Source organism: Panthera pardus, unplaced genomic scaffold (assembly GCF_024362965.1).
Source record: "Panthera pardus isolate Hobbes unplaced genomic scaffold, ASM2436296v1 HiC_scaffold_6, whole genome shotgun sequence".
Classification (NCBI taxonomy): domain Eukaryota; kingdom Metazoa; phylum Chordata; class Mammalia; order Carnivora; family Felidae; genus Panthera; species Panthera pardus.
The window spans coordinates 127,755,708-127,773,758 of NW_026526991.1; the positions used below are offsets into that span (position 1 = coordinate 127,755,708).

At 44.1% G+C, this 18,051-nt stretch overlaps 1 protein-coding gene across 4 annotated transcripts in view; it reads left to right on the plus strand.

Annotated features, from left to right (window-relative positions):
• FAM107B (family with sequence similarity 107 member B) overlaps positions 1-18,051 on the plus strand; it is a 229,122-nt gene that overhangs the window by 183,276 nt on the left and 27,795 nt on the right. The window contains exons 1-2 of one of the 4 annotated variants that reach the window (XM_019460737.2): positions 15,089-15,178; positions 15,866-15,912. The exons of 2 other annotated variants lie outside the window; for them this stretch is intronic. The gene's annotated coding sequence lies outside the window, so the exon portion shown is untranslated. Of the gene's footprint in view, positions 1-15,063; positions 15,179-15,865; positions 15,913-18,051 lie in introns of those variants that run through there. One more of the 4 variants, XM_019460738.2, reaches the window with a different exon arrangement.

The following is an 18,051-nucleotide window of genomic DNA, read 5'->3' on the forward strand; positions in this document are numbered from 1 at the left end:
TAGGATGAATCTCTCAAAAGCCTTGGAGCAATCTCATTTAAGCAGAAATCAGTCACACACAAACAAAATAGTACATGGGTGTATTTGTTAAAGAAGAGCCTTCATTCTACAGCCCAGGATTTTTAAGCTTTTTGATCTCAGGACTCCTTTACGCTGTTAAAAAGTATTTGAGGACCCCAAAGAACTTTTTCTGTTGTAATGTCTATTGATATTTACTTTGTTAGAAATTAAAACTCAAAACAATAAAAAATGTACTTAAAATGACAAAAATAGCAATACCCTCATTATATCTAACAAATTGGGAAAGGTAGGAGCATTGAAATAACCTTTTCGGATAACTATGGATATTCTTTGATACTTCATTAATATATGACTAGTGGTGGTTTTTTAAAGGTTAGGTACAATGTAGGTTCTGAAACCATAACATAGATCTTTTCCTGGTCTGTTACTTTAGAATTCAGTAGTTCATCTTGCATTCTGAATAGACAGAAAAGGTATAATTAAGTCAGTTACAACACATCTGTATAATGAAATATTATGCAACTATATTTAAAAAGTATTTTATCACAGATGAAATGCTTTTAAATGTAATAAATTGTCTACTCAGTATGATCCTAATTTTGAAGAGATGTGTGTTGTACTAATTGAAAGGAAAATAGCAAAATATGGGAATGTGTCCTGATGCATTCATGGATGATTTTCTTTATACTTTTATGTATTTTCCAAATTTTCTACAATCAGCACATTGCTTCTAAAATCAGGGAAAAAATTAAGGCCTTTTCTTTCTTAAAAAATTTTTTTTTAATGTTTATTTTTGAGAGAGCACAAATGGGAGAAGGGCAGAGAGAGAGGGAGACACAGAATCTGAAGCAGGCCCCAGGCTCTGAGCTGTCAGCACAGAGCCCAGTGTGGGGCTCGAACCCACAAACGGCGAGATCGTAACCTGAGCAGAAGTCAGACACTTAACTGATTGAGCCACACAGGTGCCCCAGCGTTGGTTTGTTTGTTTGTTTGTTTTTTAATAAAGAATAAATGTATCTATTAAATGATTTTCCTCATCCCTGGACCACCTTTTACAAGAACCCCAATATGTATAGTTGGAGTGGTAGCAAGATCATTTCTTCCTCTCAAGTTTTTGTTTATTTAACAGAACTGATGTAACCTTTCTGTGGCTATTTTAAGCCTCAGGAATTTAACTTTTTAGTTTAGTGGCAATTAATTGATGTATTAAAGAAACTGTATTCAAGAATTATTCAGGGAAAGTATTGCTGAATTTTATAGCAGGGACATAATTTGCTTTTTCTCATTTCTGTCACACCTCAGGCAAATCCTGTTTCTTATCTAGGTAAATTGGCAAAAGGATCTTGTACTAGGTGATAAAGCTACTGTCATAGTTGAGAAATATCCTGGAAATCAGCGTGTAATTAACCTCTCATTTACTGCCTCTGAGTAGTTTGTCAGAGAGGTGAGTGTGGCGTTTTTCTCTTTACGGTTTTATGGCTGGAAGTTGAAGTGACTTCAGAGAAATGCAAAGGGCAGCCCACATCTGGGGATTAGTTCCCTGCTTACCCACGGATTTAGAAAGGATGTTTGCTCGCTATTATGTCCCTGATGTTGTATTGTCCAAAAATATTGCTGCTTTAAGGCTTTTGTCCTCAGTGTGTGGACAGGAATCCAAATCTGCTGATGGGTCTCTTTTCTGAAAATGGAGGACATTTCTTTGTTTTATGTTGGCATCCTGTTGGCATTTCTTTGTTTATGTTCCTTATGATATAATTAAGTGATTATTAGGTGTCTACAGAAGCTACGGTGCATCCACGAAGAAGGAAATTAGCAGTTTTGCATCCTCCACTTATCATCTTAAAGATGAGAACATCCCTTTGATATTTCCAGCTGAGCATACAGGTCTGTGGCTTTAGTTAATGTGCTGGTGACGTCTTGCAGTGTTTGCAATCTCTCCAGGGCTGTTTACTAAGGCATAGCCCACTTTAAAGTGTAAACTGTGATGGGAAACTAGTGCCTATTCTAATATTGTTTTACATTAAAAGGCCATTCTATCCTCTGCCTAAAACAGTCGAGAATATTCTACTCGGGGGCATCCTTAATGGCTAAAGTCATCATTAAATTTGGAAATCTTCTAATATCCATCAGATTTTATGAGTTGAACATTTGGGAGGCTAGGGAATGCACTCCAGATATAGGTAGTGATTTCTTCATGTTGTTATTGAAACCGCCGTTTGCACTGCATTTATTTCTCAGATCTGTCGTCATCTTTTGTGTAATAGAGCGGGCTTAGAAGAATTTGCAGGCTAAGTAAGGAAGGAGGAGGGTTGTTTTTACTGTATTACCGTAATCATAAACTTCATGAACTGCAGGGGTGTTTTACCCTTGCCTGCCTTTGGTATCGATGCCAAAATCCTGTTCCTGACCACTTTTCCATCTTCCCTCCTGCTGGCTCCCTGTGCTGCAGCCACCCAGGCCCCCTTCTTGTCTAGTCTCAGCTTTTGCTCATGCTGGTGGCTCTCCCTGGAGTGGATCTCTCCCTACATAGCAACTTCATTCAGATAGTTGCTCAAATACCACTCAGGTGTCTGTTCTTTCCTTAATGAAATCTTCCCTGAATATCCCAAATAGCCCAGCCTTTCATTCTGTTTCCTTCCCTGTGTTTGCTTTCCCTAGTCCTTACTTACTCCTTGATAAATACATATATGGTAAAACCTTGCAATGCAGGTAACTTGTTCTGCAAGCGTTCTGCAAGACAAGCAAACACTTCTAATAAATTTTAATTTGATAAAAAAGTGACGTCTTGTAATACGAGTAGTACCTGATGGCAAATGTCACAGGATCACAACTGAGCGAGTGGTTCTTGAAATTCACCTTGATATTCAAGTGCTTTGGATTACAAGCATGTTTCCAGACGAATTAGGCTTGCAAACCAGGGTTTTACTCTATTTCTATTTGCTTGCCCGCCCCACCTCATGTGGGTTTCATGAGGGCGGGGGCTTTGTTTCCTCTGTCACTACTTCCACATTGTTTAGAATAGTGTCTGGCACTTAACAGGCACGAAATAAATACTTGATGAGTTAAGTTAAGGGAAGAAGGAATTCACCAGATTCTCTGTCATGGACTACTATAAACAGATTGCATTTAATTTCCTGATATCATACGTCTTTTGAAACACGGGATGAAAGGCTTGCTGTGTTATACCTTGATTCAAACTGTGCCAAACACCATCCCGGACAGGCAGTTGATGGTCACATGTTCTGGAACAAAATTAGATGTGAGTGGCCAGATAGTTGTTTATACTCGTGTCTGTCAGTGGCTTCCAGAACACCAGTGTGCTCTGTAGATGGTGCAAATGGGAGCACGAAAAAGCCCGAGAGATTGGAGGGAAGCAGTTTGATTTTTTAATTTTTACATATTTGGACTCTGGAGTAAATACTTTGACTTGCTTTTTAATGCTAGTGTTATGAACAACTTTGATGAGGTTCTTGTTGAAAATTACTGGTGTGTCAGGTATATATGTTGGGCTAAATCGGAGAGTTAGTGACAAAAACAGTTTCCATCAGTGCCTTCCTCCTTCTCAGGGACCTGCTATAGTGGTCATACAGTGTCAGAGGTAAACCACATCTGGATTCAGAGCCCTTTGTTAAACTTGTCCTCGTACCGATGTAGCCTTCTTTCCTGCCATTTATTTACCTGGTGAGTCCTCCTCAATTTGGTCAGGCTGGTGTTGCCATTATTTCTCTTGCCTCTGGGCCCCTTGGTGTCCCTTAAAATATCCTGCTTGGTCGTTGCTGACCCTGCCTGGCCAAACCCTTCTTTCAGGGCTTGCTTCAGTGGGGTGCTCACCCTCTGACTAAATCTGTGTTCCCTGCTGTTTACACAGTTTAGTTCTGAATCAGTATGTGATATTAATGTGTTACAGATCTTCTTTAGTTTTTACCAAAAGACTTTTAAAAGGGACTCTTGTGTATCCTTTGTTTTTCTTTTTTAGATAACATTTCTTTTAGGGGTGCCTGGGTGACTCGGTCGGTTAAGTGCCAGACTTCAGCTCAGGTCATGATCTTGTGGTTTGTGGGTTTGAGCCCCACGTCAGGCTCTGTGCAGACAGCTCAGAGCCTGGAGCCTGCTTTGGATTCTGTGTCTCCCCCTCTCTCTGCCCCTCCCCTGCTTGAACTCTTTCTCTCTCTCTCTTTCTCTCTCTCTCTCAAAAATAAACATTAAAAAAATTAAAAAAAAATATTTCTTTTTTTAAAAGTTTCTTTTTATTTATTTAGAGAGTGGGGGGGGGGAGGGGCAGAGGGAGAGAGAGACCCAAACAGTCTCCACGCTGTCAGCATAGAGCCTGATGTGGGGCTCAAACTCACAAATTGTGAGATGATGACCTGAGCCGAAATCAAAAGTCAGATGTTTAAGGAACTGAACCACCCAGACGCCCCTCATGTATATCCTTTGTATCCCCCAAGCCTGATAGGCAGTGAAGAAAAGAGAAAATATAAGACCCAGAATGTTGACTGGACAAACTTGACTTTGGGACATTCCAGTCACCCTCTCTGAGGATGTGGGGCCCATAGAGGCACTGAGGAAATAGGGTTTGATTACCTGGATCCAGCCTTTGAGTAGAGCAGTGTGTTGGGTCATGCCAGTTGAAGCAGAGCATAATGCAACAGAAAACTTAGTCGAGAACTGAATGAGAAGCTGTGGCCTTAAGGGACTTAAGTTCTGTAAGACCGATTGAAATTGCTTGGAGGGACCTTTTCAGCTGCCCCCCACCCTCCTTTTAAAGGGGTGACTTAAATCTCCATGCTGTGGTTTCACTAGAATGGAAGCTCCTTGAGGGCAGGTCTGCCAGTGTCGTCTGCCATGTGTCTCTGGTACTCAGTGCTGGCACAGGAGGTGCTCACTGAAGGGTAGATGGATGGATGGTTGGTTCAGGTGGCTGGTCTTGGGGACGGAGGGAGAGGAGACGAGTGGACAGAATGGTTCTTGCCGCCCTTACCTGCCTTTCCCCTATACATGGTCGTGTTCTAGCCCAGACCCTGTTCTGGGTGTGGCTGATCATGGTTGACTCTCCTTTCATGGTTCTCGACCGGAGCTAGACCCTGGCATTGTTTCTGAAGTGCCACAGGTGATTCCGATGTGCAAGCCAGGTTTGTAAATCACAGCTGTGGAGTGTTTGAAGGGAAATGGAGGTTAAGCCATTCCAGTGGGTTCACATGTAAATAAGCAAAATCAGCATGTCCTGTTGGGGAATGTGTTATTTTGCTGCTCTTTAGTTGGAGCTGTACAACTCAGTAGGTTGAAGTGTTTTTTTCCCTTACATCTTCATCTGCTACTTTGGGCTGCCTTTCACATTTAGCTCTTGGCAGCTTAAGAATTGAAGCTCTTTGGGCATACTTTTATTATACCTGGCGCAACATACTATTAAGGTGTTGAAGGGTTTTTAAAAATTCAGCAGCAAAATGTAGGTGGTCTCCAGCTCCAGACACTGAATGTACAATCTCCCTGCCCAGTGCCCCTCCCATACCCAGTTTTCCAGTCCCCCCGCTGTTCTCCCCACAAGGGTACCTGTGAGCAACTTGGACTCTTGAGTTCAGAAAGGGACGACTGTAGATAGGAAAATCGCAGTCAGGTGTACTGTTGCCAGTGACCTGCTTCATTTAATCATTTAATTATCATCCTGGACACTTCTTGAAATTTCCACCTGATTTTGGTCATGTTCGGGCTGTGTATTAATTCAAACTGTACTTTGTGAACAAGTAACTTTTTATAAGTTACACATTTTAGGATCTCTAGGAAGGTCAAGGAGTTACTTTATCTTTTATATCTCAGGCTGAAATAGTTCAGGTGACTCATTACCTTCTGACTTCTGAAAGCTAGAGAGAGCAAACTGGAGTTTGGAAAGAGGTTTGCATCTGCATGTAAGAGGTTTGCACGTTTGATCGTGTGCGTGGGCACACTTAGACGCTCACACACTTGTCGTAGGCTGGGTTGGAAAATAGTTCCGGACTGTGTGATGAATGGCAAAGTGGTAGAGATGCATGAATGGGGGGTTCAGGGAAGTGGGAGATGCTGAGGAATAGGAAGGCCAGCTGGAAGAATTAGGATAGAATTAGCTGGACTGAGGCCGAGTGGGTCAAAAGATGGAATTGTCTTTTTTTCCTAAAAACTTAGCAAATAATGGCCTGGTTCCAAAATGAGAAGAGACAGCACTGCCTGGTCTCTTTCCCCTGGGAGTGGACTTCTCTAGGAGGGAAAGAAGCCGGCTGTGGTACTGAAGAAGCCAAGGCTCTGGCCGAACCCCCACTGGGCTGACCCACCTCCTCCTGTTGCATGACCTTGAGCTAGTTGCTAAGTGTCTGTGCCTCAGTTCCTACTCTGTCAGTGGGCGTGAAAATACCTCCCTCATGGAACTGTCTTGGAGGTTACATGAGATGAAATACACGGTGTTTGAACGGTGCCTGGAACGTAGTAAGGACTGAATAAATGTTAGTAGTAGGAGTATTTCTGTGGATTACCTGAAACCAAACCATCACTGATAATACAGTTTCTACTACCCATTTCAAATGATTTTTTTTTAAATCCCATTTGAATCAAGACATTGCAGGAGAGCACAGACCCAACCAAGGGTGGGTATTTAGTAGAGAGAAATAGAGAAGTTAATTTAGCCCAGTACCAGTGACTACAGTTTTTTTTCTTCATCATGACCGATTTAGGACAAATAAAAAGGTTTCTGGGCTGCATCTTTTCTCCATGCAAAATTTATTGAGATACTGAATTAGTTTAAGAGATGATGGTTGAGCATTTAGTATATTCTAAGCCCTGGAGATACAGTGGTGTACAAGAGAAATGGCCCTGGCCCTCAGGTGGCTCTGTATCTGGAGGGGAGATGATCGAGTAACCTGTGTCGAGCACTAGATAAACAGGTCCAGACTGTGAGAGGTGGGACCCGAGCTCAGGACAGAGACTGATGGTGGAGGAACCCCGGTTAGATGGGGTGATCTGGAAAGGTTTGGGTAGAGGTTAAAAGGGTGAGAATGAGCCAGTGTGGGGAGAAGGTGGGATGGGTTGGGAGGAAATGCTGTTGGGTGGGGGTGATGGCCTGTGCGAAGACTCAGCCAGGTAAGAGTTAAAGGATGGCCAGTGTGGCTGGAGCGCAGGGAGCGAGGTGAGTTTGGAGCCTGGGGTGTGGTGAGAAGGAGTCCCTGGTCCAGTCAGGGGGGGAGTGGGGGCCGCTGCCAGGGGTTCCGAGAAGCTATTGTGCAGTGACCCGACCTAATTTACATTTTAGGATAACACTTGGGAAGAAAGTCAATTCTTGGTGCAGGCTTCCTGCTCTGGCGTTTTTCTTTTTAATAATGAACCTCTTGGTGCTACTTTTTTAGCCACGGAAATGTTGGTATCTGGGTGTGTCTGACAAGTGCAGTGCTGGGATGGCCTTCTCCGATTTTACCCTGAAATTGCACTGCCGCCAGTACAGCGAGGCCGGTGGCCGTGGCCCACACGTACCCTACAGACTGCAGTCTGGAGGAACACACAGTGAGTCGCTAATCAAGCTGGAGGTTCTGCACAGCTTTGTTGTGTCAAGAGCAGAACTCTCGTGAGTCAGGGCTGTGACAGATGAGAATATTGTGACCCGGCTGATACCTGGCAGGCTGAGTGCTGACTGGTGTATTTCCTTTTTCAGTCAGAGCATCCTGGCGGAGCCAGGAGCAATTCAGAAACTCTGTGATCAGCACCTGTAGATCTGTGCTTTTGGGAGGAGTCACCACGGACTACTTTATTGTAGATCTCTGAGATCAAATAACTGACTTTCACATCAATTCTGATGACAGGGAAGGGCTCTTTGGAAGGCCATTTGAGGTAATGGTTATTAATCAAATAGTGCCCCCCCCCCCCCGCCCCTTGAGTAGTGAGAAAGGAATGTAATGTTCTTTTACTGCAGTTTACTTTATCTTGCTGCCTGATCACCTCAGACTATTGAAAACCCCAAGGTGGCAATGAGGGGCTGCATTTCATAGCCAGGCTGTGGTATGCATTCCTTATGGGTCATAGGTCGTTTAGGAGTCACCCTATTTGTATTATAGCTGCAGATAGATAAAGAGCAGATTTCTCACGTTTCCTGGCTTGGGGGGGGGATAGGGGAATGTGTGTGGCTTTGAAAAGTCTGTCTCATGGAGGCTGTGTTGCCCAGTGCATTGCATTGCATCGTGTGTGTGTGTGTGTGTGTGTGTGTGTGTGTGTGTAAAAAGTCTCAGGTTTAGATCAGACTGCCCCAGAACCTCTGATCTCTTGGTTCGGGGCTCATAGGTGATGAAACTGATCCTGAGGGGCACGAACATTTTCTGAATGCATGGAGCCTAAGGGATGGCAGACCCAGGAACAGGGCCTGGCATTTCTGAGGTTTGGACCTGTGCTCTTGGACCTGTGATGTTTAGTTAATTGTAGGGAAAAGGGGCAATGACAGATTTAGTAAGGAAATAATACACAATTATCCCAAGTCACGGAGTCGAATATTTCTGTCTTTGCAGTGAACCATTTTAAGAGAAAACAAAGTTTGTTTCTTGCTAATGAGGTGGAAATAGAACTTATCTTAAAATAAGCACAAGAGGCAAAATAAAAGATTAAAGACAAAATCTAGGATACTTTGTATGTTTATCTTATAATCAGGCATTAAATTATAACTTCAGTAGGAGTGACATTAATGATTCTAAGCTCACAGTGTAATCAGTCCTTCATTTCCTTAAAATAATAGGTGTATTAGTAAACTACTTTTGTTAGATAATATTATTTAATCTGGCAGTTAGTTTCATGGTTAATTTTTTGCCGAAGCCTGAAAACAAACTTTTTATCTCCTGAGATTATTAAATAGTTTTGTAGTAACAATGTCTTGTTTTCTGAACATTCATAAATTCAATTTATGTCATTTAGGGTTCTGGGTGCTTTTTTTCCAGGTGACACTGTTGGTTGTATTTCCCTTTGGTTTGACAAACTAGTGATATCTTAATTCTCAGAAGTTGGTTTTTATAATAGTTACAGAAGTATAAGGTGAAACAGAGGTAAAATGCTAACTCCTAGTCTGAGCAGGCATTGTCTGCTGTTGCTACAACAACAAATTGAGCGTCACGTTTGTAGCTGACTTGTTATACCATAGGAGCATACGTACCTACCCAGTTACTCTATATTTACTTTTAAAAATGGTCTGATTTCAGTAATCGGGTCATGGTGTATCATTGGCCTGTCTTTCAACAACTTGGTTAAATTAACTTGATTGTAGTACTCTGGTTATGTCCTTTGAACAGCCTGTCAGTGCCTCTGTTTACCCACCTTTTTTGTGTGAAGAACCGGAGGGGAGGGCATTTGCCAGCTAATGTGGAAAGAAAGGAGAAGGTAACCCGATTTTGAAAAATTCTGTCGACACTCACTAGCTACTTGGTACCGGTACTTCCTGTTTCCAAAACCAATGTTAATGCAATCCTGCTTTGCATTGTGTGGTGGTTTATTGCCCTCAGCAGAATTCCTGGCATATTTGAGGCCCTGCCCTTTTATTTCTGCCAGATCCCCCAGCCACAACTGGCCTAGTCCATTCCACACCGGCACTACCCGCCTGGGCTCCCTCCTGCCTTCATGCTGTCAGTGGTAAAATGAGCATAACCCGGAGGGTTGTTCCAGCACACTCCTGCTATGCTGTCTGAGTCCCAGCCTCTGTGGCTTTCAGCCTGTCACTGTCTTGGCTCTGAATTAAGCCTGACAACTTTGCTCGTCTTATAAACGTTAGATACCCCCGCCTTCTTTCCTTCAGTAAATATACTCATGATCCAGGTTACGTTGCTCTGCCCTCCAGTACATATTTCCTAAGGTCAGTGAAAGGTATTTGTGGGGGAGGTGTGTCTGAGGGGGTGGGGCAGTGAGAGGGGAGAAGAAAAAGAGATAAAGTTTGTAACTCTGAACAGGTGAAGTCGGCTTGCGTGAGACACCCTGTGCCTTGTGCTGGGGCAGCTGTGTCACTGGATCTTGGTGGTGATGGGTCCTTATCTGACAGGCAGGAGGTGTTAATCCATACAGCGGCCCTGAGAGGGAAAGATAAGGAAACCTGGGGCTCAGAAGGCAGCCCCCACGAAGGTTTTGGGATGAGTTGGGCTGTGTTTGAATTCTGGCCTTCCCATGACTCACTGTATGAGCGTCGGCAAGTTTCCTAGTTTCTCTCTGGTCCTCCGAACCTGCCTCAGAGTTTTGTTGTGAAAATTCAGTGAGTTGGTGGGTGTGCACATCTAGGACTGTGCCCCGCCCACTGTTCATATTTATTGAGCAATTATTTTAAGTGTTTTTATTGTTGGACTAAGGTCACACAGCTAATGTGTGGTAGAGCTGGTTTGAGTTTCTCAGACTCTAGAGCTTAACCTCCTTCTGCTGTTCCCTACTGCCCTTACTGTTGCCTTTCCATCTTTGACCGGGAAGAGAAATAGATCAATTCTAGTTTCTCCCTTACATTTTCTGACCCGTTTCCTCTGTGGTGGAGCTAAATGGCCTTTGTTTGGTTCTGGGTCCCCGGGACTGCAGCCCTTCCTCTTACTCATTGTTGACTTTAGCTCCCTGTGTAGCATTTTGTTCTGCCTCTTAAGAGATTATGCAAATAGAATTACTGTTTTGGTATTAAGAAACATATTATCTGAGTTACACTGTCATTTTTAAAAAATAGGCAAATGGCATTAAAGTATTGATGTACTATATAATTTTATTTGTGGGTAGAGAAATTATTGAAACTTTTTATTAATTAATTTTAGTGTTTTATTATTTATTTTTGAGAGAGAGAGAGCGTGCACAAGCAGCGGAGGGGCAGCGAAGGGGACAGAGGATCCAGATCCAAGGCGGGCTCTGTGCTGACAGCAGTGAGCCCATGTGGGACTCGAACTCATGAACTGCAAGATCATGACCCGAGCCGAAGTCAGAAGCTCAGCTGACTGAGCCCCCCAGGTGTCCCTGAAACTGCTTGTTAAAAATATTTTAAAAAGTTGGGAAAATACAATACTTCCTCTCTTGCACATGTTCTGTCATAAGCAGGGAAAAAGACTTACCTAACCAGGAACAGATAGAATTCTCTAAGTAATCTTTACTTTGTCTTCCTTTACTCATTCACACACAGCTAGAAGGATGTGAAGTTGTTCTTTAGTGACTGGAGTCAGGATAAAGATTAGGCAGAAGAGAGGTGATGACTCTAGTATCAGTAATACTCTTCCAAATAAAATTTTGAAAAGGTAATGGATTTTAAGTGTTTTCTATTTGGAAGGGATGATGACAGTTGGCATACAGCAGCTCATCCAATTTACATTTTCAGATGCCTTCTCTGGTCTTGAGAGTGCTGCTAAATTGTAGCAAGTTCACGTAAATGAGTCAGGGCAGGATTTCTCAAGCTGCGTCCATTAGTGGGTCATGAAGTCAATTTAGTCGGTCACAACCAGCATTAGAAAAAAATAAAACAGTGAAAACATCAGAGTGTACAGCATATAGCAAAGGCAGTGTATTGCTTCTGGAAACTTCTACTTCAGCTGATTTTAGTGCGGGTGTTTATTGGGTTACTCTATAAAGAGGATTACAGACAGAAGTTTGAAAGCCATTGATTTGAGGTAGTTTAGAAAGTTTATTAACTTTAGAGCAAGTCTGATGGTACATAAATGGAAAATGCTTATAACTCTCTTTAACATTGGTTTTTGTATATTGCTATCAGATGTAAAGAAATTTAAGAATGGTAACAGATCTTTTCTAGAACTAATATATTTTATTTAAACTTTCTTTAAAACTTCTTTATTTTTTAAAGTTTATTTTGAGAGAGAGAGAGAGTGAGCAGGGGAGGGGCAGAGAGAGAGGGAGCCTGTCAGTACAGAGCCTGATGTGGGGCTCCATCTCATGGACCCCGAGATCATGACCTAAGCCGATATCAAGAGTTAGATGTTAACTGACTGAGCCACCCAAGTGCCCCAAAACGTTTTTTTTTTTAAATGTTTATTTATTTTGAGAGAGAGAAGAGGGGGAGGGGTTAGAGAGAGGGGGGAGGGAGAGAATACCAAGCAGGCTCCTTACTGTCACCTCAGAGCCCAACACGGAGCTTGATCTCACAAACCATGAGATCATGACTTGAGCTGAAATCAACAGTTGGATGCTTAACTGATTGAGCCAGCCAGGCGTCCCTAGTACTAATACATTTTATAAAGAGCAAATGAGGTTTATGACTTCATTTCTGAAGATTCATGGATAAAATTAGGAAAATAAGGTCATTAGTGTCCTTCCTAATATGTCACACGTATCATTGTGTTTGCAGATTTTGTATTATAAACTGAATTTGAAATCTTAGCTATTTTGGTCCCAAAAACTTGGAATCGTGTTCATTTTGACATCTGTAAGAATACAAACTTTATAAAGAATATTTATTTCCAGATTTTGAACCCTGAATTGCCTTGCAAAAATTTTGAAAAAATTACCTCATTTTTCATGGTCCTTTAGTATACTCAACTTTGAATACTTAATCTAAGTAGGTAAAGCTGTCCTATCCTTATTAAGCTTTTCAGATAAGTTTTTACCCCCCCCCCCCAAGGCATAAGGGAAGTTAGTTATCGTGATACATCTGTAGTTTCTTGATAATGATTTTATAATTGTTCTTCTGGAAGCAATTAATGATTTCTTTTATAACCAGCTGTAAGTAAAGGACAGGTTTTCATTGTGAATGTGATGATATGTCATTTGTCCTTGCCCTTCTCATTGAATTACATTACAGTAGCTACTGTTCGTGTGGATTTAAAAACAGATACTGTTCAAATCAAGTTCTGAAGTTCTTGACAGGGGCTGAGAACTGGTGGGAGGTTTCTGGATGCTGAGTTCTTGAGTAATGAATCCTCTTGCAACGAGAGAAAGGAAAACATTTAAAACCTGGGCAACTTCAGGGAGAGAGAAGCAGAGTTCTCCATCTTATGTGGAACTAGTGTTGGGCAGAGCATTTACTGTTACCAGCCTGTCCTGTTCTTTTTCTTAATCAGTATTGCAGCTGTAGGATTTAAGTAGCTTGACGGTATGGCAGGGTTGGGGAAAACACCATTTGACTGTGGTATTATTAGGTAGTAATAGATTTGACTGAAATGCCAGAGTGAGTGATGGAGGATATGTTAGTACTTGGGGGCTGGGGGGGGGGGCGGTGTAGACAGTGGTAAGTGGTTTGAGTTTTGCATAGTTGCATGCGGGGGAAGAAGGTGTGATTTACCTTGAGAATTTACTTGAGGGTAGACACTACGAAGTAAATAGGAGACTATTGCAGTAGTCATAAATTGGTCTTAAAAGCATTCTGTTTGAATGATGAATGGACTCTCTCAAGTTCTTTAGGATCTGGATTATGACTTAAGTATCTTTTTCTCACTACTAAAATTAAGTGATTATTTCTCTAAGGCCTCTACTCCAGAAATACATGCATTATTGAAATCCTGAATATTTTCTAAAACAGCCTCTGGGGAGCTTGGGTGGCTCCGTCTGTTGGGCATCCGACTTCAGTTCAGGTCATGATCTCCCGGTTCATGGGTTCAAGCCCCGCTTCGGGCTCTGTGCTGATAGCTCAGAGCCTGGAGCCCGCTTTGGATTCAGTATCTCCCTCTTTCTCTGCCCCCCACCCCCCTTACGCTCTGTCTCTGTCTCTCTGTCTCTCTCTCAAAAATAAATATAATCATTAAAACAAAACAGAATAGTGAGCCTCCTTCCAATTCCAGTAAGACTAAAGGCCGTTACACTTTTTAGACATTGCGGCACCTAAGGTCTGCTCTTGTAAATGCTGGCCGCTTGTTTTTAGGCTTTCATTTTCCTGTGTTCCTGGTTTGCCAAGGAGGTTGCTCTGATTTTTTCCCCATTCTCACTTTGAAAGCTTTCCTCTGCCCGTTAACTGTAGGCAGAGATAGTCAAGGCTTCGGAGTAGCCCCGTGGGGGACGCCGTGTGCCTGTGACATGGGGTGACCGAAGTAGTGGCCTGTGGGAAGTAAGATGCTTTCTGGAGCTGGGGGCACCGTGTTCCGTTTTCCTGTGACTCCGCCACGGCCGTGGGAAACATAAGGGTTGGGGTCTTAGAATGACAAGCTTCCGGAGGGAACTGAATTAATCCGCAGAGTTCAAGCAGAGCAAGCTAGGAGGCAGAGTAGTCTACTCCCTTGCTCCAGGGCCCACACCCACTACTAATGTGTTTACATTTGAACCCTTGCCAAACTCCCCCCCCCCCCAACCCCTGCTGCCCCCCAGTTTAAAAAGGGAGCTTTTGTGTAGGGGGAAAAGCTAAGGATAAAAGGGTTTCCGTCAAAAAGTCTCCTGCCTTTGTTGCTTATGGCAGCTTTTACTCCTGATGCTGTGAGGACTACACACTTCTAAGAAATTAGCGTTGTTGTGGTTTCCCTTTCAGCTTTGGAGCCCACGAGTGACCTCACCCAGAGGGGCCCAGCGAGCCTCTTGTCAGGATGTGTTCCTCCGGCTGCCATAACAAAATACCACAGTCCGGGTTTCATAAACGACAGACGTGTCTCTCACGGTTCTGGAGGCCGCCGGTCCAAGATCGGGTGCTGGCCGACTTGGTTCCTGGTGGGGACTCTCTTCCTGGCTTGCGGACGGCTGCCTTCTCACTGCCCTCACACGGTGGAGGAAGAGCGAGATCTGGTGTCTCTTCCTCTCACAAGGACGCTAATGTCGTCATGGGGTCCCGACCTCATGACCTCACGGAGGCCCTGCCTTCAGGTGCCATTATCCTGGGGGATAGGGCTTCACCATATGAATATGGGGGGGGAGGGGACACATTCAGCCCATAACAGTCTTGTGTGTGACAGAATTGACTGTTCACGCGACAGACCTCGTGCTCCCCTCCCCCCTCCGCAATGCCGTCTTCCCGTTTTCCCAGTTTCCGTTGTGTCTCTGGTGATCACATGACCTCGTTCTGGCCAATCGGGAGCAGGGAGACCCCCAGGGGCTTCTGGGAGTGACCCCCCCCCCCCCCCCCCCGACGGCGGGGGAGACTTCCGAGCGGGAGGCTTACCCAGCCGCGTCTCCTCTTGGAGCTGCCGTCTGGGGCTGCCGAGGCGGAGCGCCACAGTGAGAGCCCGGGTCCCCGATGACGCCACTGAGCGTCGGAGCAGCCCCGAGGCATCTGACGCCAGGTCCCTGTGTGAGTTACAGGGAGCCCGTGGTTTCAGCTGCTTTTAGTCGGGCGGCGTCCCGTGTGCCCCAGAGCGTCCTCACTGATGTGCGCGTAGCCCTCAGAGGGAACCTGGAGTCGGAAGGAAGTGGTCTTAGGAAGACCCTGCCTCTGAGACGTGCGTGCGCCCCTCGCCCTCCAGGTGTGCGTACCACACTGCCTTTGCGGCGTGTGCCTGTGTCCCCCGCCGGCTGCGAGCTCCAGACGGCGGCGAGCGCAGCCCCCTCCCTCTCCTCGGGGCCTGAGGCGAGGCCCACGCGTGGGAGGGACGGGGTGGAAGTGCACGGGAGGAAACCCGGGGCCCCGGGCCTGCTGACAACAGGTGCTTTACTATTCCCGAAGGTCTTGGTTGTGGTGGCTTCCGCAACAAGACCGGCTGATGTTGTTCGCGGAAAGCCCAGGAGGTAACCTGAAGAGGAGCAAGTGGGAAAACAGGCTTTAACTCAAGGTACCTGGGCCACGTGCATAGCTGCTCTCGGGGGCTGAGTTCGAGCCAGACGGGAGACGTGCCCCATTTTCCTTGTGGAAGCAGGAGTCGAATAAAAGTCAACTTACATTCTTATAATTGTGGAACATTCTAACCATTCAGAAAAACACGTCATTGTAACGATTGTTTTTGGCCCGAAGTTCTCTCTCCCCGCCCCCTTATTTTTAAAGGTGAAAAGTGAAGTTCTCCAGACAAACTCTATCAGCGAAAGGGTAAGGTGAGTGATCGGAAGCCAGGGCACGTTCTCCCATAGAAACACATCTGTTGGACGCACATGTGGCCGAAATGTGGCAGACTGGAGATGAAAAGTTGGAGATGAAAATGATAGGATTACGGGCTGTCATTTTATCAGTAAGGAAGCAGACCGGGAAGAGTGATGTCGGGATTTATAGGTTTGTGGGCCTTTTATTTCAGGTTCTTTTTCCTCTACCACTTGTTACTGTAACTTATTAAGTCAAAAGCGTGTTGAATGCCCTGAGCCAGCAACCACCAGGATTAGGTATAGTCCCATCAAAGTGGGTTCATTTAACTCGCTGATGTAGACAAATGTCCAGAAGAATGTTGGGATTCTCTTGGAAAGCAGAGTTGGGTTTATGCTTGAGCTGCTTGTTTTGAAGGCGGGATTGGGGAATGGGGCCAGACCTGGGTTGGATGTGGTCAGGAAGCAGGCACAGTCCAGTGATGGGGTGTACCGACAACCCTTATCTAGGAGGCAGCACGTGAAGGTGGACTGAGAGCTGTCACTTGGGAAAAAGTTAGCAGTCCCACCTCTTAGCGAGATAAGAGGGACGTCTTGTCGTGTTTCCGGTGGCATTGTGGGCCTGTGTTCCATTCTGAGCATACTTTACGTTCTGGTGGCAGTATTGGGGACGGCTTATAAGGTTGGTCTTTTGTTTCTCCAGTTGTCAGTAGGGCAGATTTTCACTTCTCCAGTAGTTTTTTAAAAAATTTTATCCTAAATCCTGATAGTTGACGAAGGGTGGGGTTTGACAGAGGATGGGAAGGTAAATGGGGGTCTAAAGGGGATGTCCGAAGTTACTGCGTCTGAGCAGTCACTGGTGGTTGTTGTTGTTTACATTGTAGTTCACCGCTAATGTATCAGGTCAAAAAAAGGGGGGGGGGGGCAAACATAGTTTTCTCCTACCTTGAGAGGATTTTTTTTTTTTAATCACCACAATGAATTTGTACTTTTTTGAAATCTGGCAGGATACCAAAGGAGGTAGAGTCTTGGTGCCGTTATTAAAGCATACTTGTCATTTAAACGTGCTATCCAGTTATTGATCAAGAGGCAGTGTTCATGGTGGTGTTAGTGATTGTGCCAAATCAGTAGAAAATGTAGAAAATGAACTGACAAAGTTGAGTAGAGTCATCAGAAGTGAGAGAGCCAATGTGGAACACAGTGTGGACCAGTCGGATACTGGTTCTGGCCCAGGCATTGCCCCTTTCTCTGTGAGCTTCGCCAAGCCATTTTACTTTCCTGGGCCTCAGTTTCCTTATCTGTTAGTAATGAGGAAGTTGGAAAAATGGTCTCTCGTGCTCCTTTAAAGTTTTTGTCACTAAGTCCTTTTAAAGATAGTCTTCTCTTTTGAAAATACTTGGTTAGTTGGTCCAAGTCATAAATTTTATGAAACTATTATTCAGCTCTTGAAGACAGGAATATTTGAGGGCTTTGAAAACTAGTCCAGCTGGACATTTTTTCTGTTCTGTGTAGTTTCCTTCCTCTCAGGAGTGATGAGGCCTAAATCAACCATCTTCCCAGTCCGTTCCCTTTGTAGTTTCCTGAAATGAATGACCGAGGTGTTTCTTCCTTAGAAAATAATACACAATAAAAGTGCTGAGGGAGGTCTCTTTTATTTAGAAACTCGCAGTTTGGGAATAAAATCTGGTAGCATTTTTTTTTCAAATTTGAATTTGTGAATATAAGATAGCATAATACAAAAATGTGTTATGTGTGAATTTTGAAATAACGCACAAGCCAGAAGAGAAAAAGAAATTGATCAAAAGTTGCATAATTTTGTAAATGGTAAACCACGTGGTTTGTAAAGCGTGTGTATGGGATTGCCACGTGGCAGCTTCCTTTTAGCTGGTAACAGAAGGGCCTTCTATATTTAGTCTGTATCATGGTCAGCGTTAGCTGTGGCTGGTGGGCATTGAGGTTTCTGCCATTGTGGGCTGGTATTTAATGTAGAGATCTTTTTATAGCCTTCAAAGATGTCAGGTAGGTGCTCACCACGAGGTATGTTAATGGAGGTGCCAGTGATGGTGTCAAAATACCCCCACTCCGGTCAGGAGCTTTTTGTAACAGAAGTGCTAAAACACAGCGAAGAAGAAAAACCAATAGGTGGGATGCATCAGG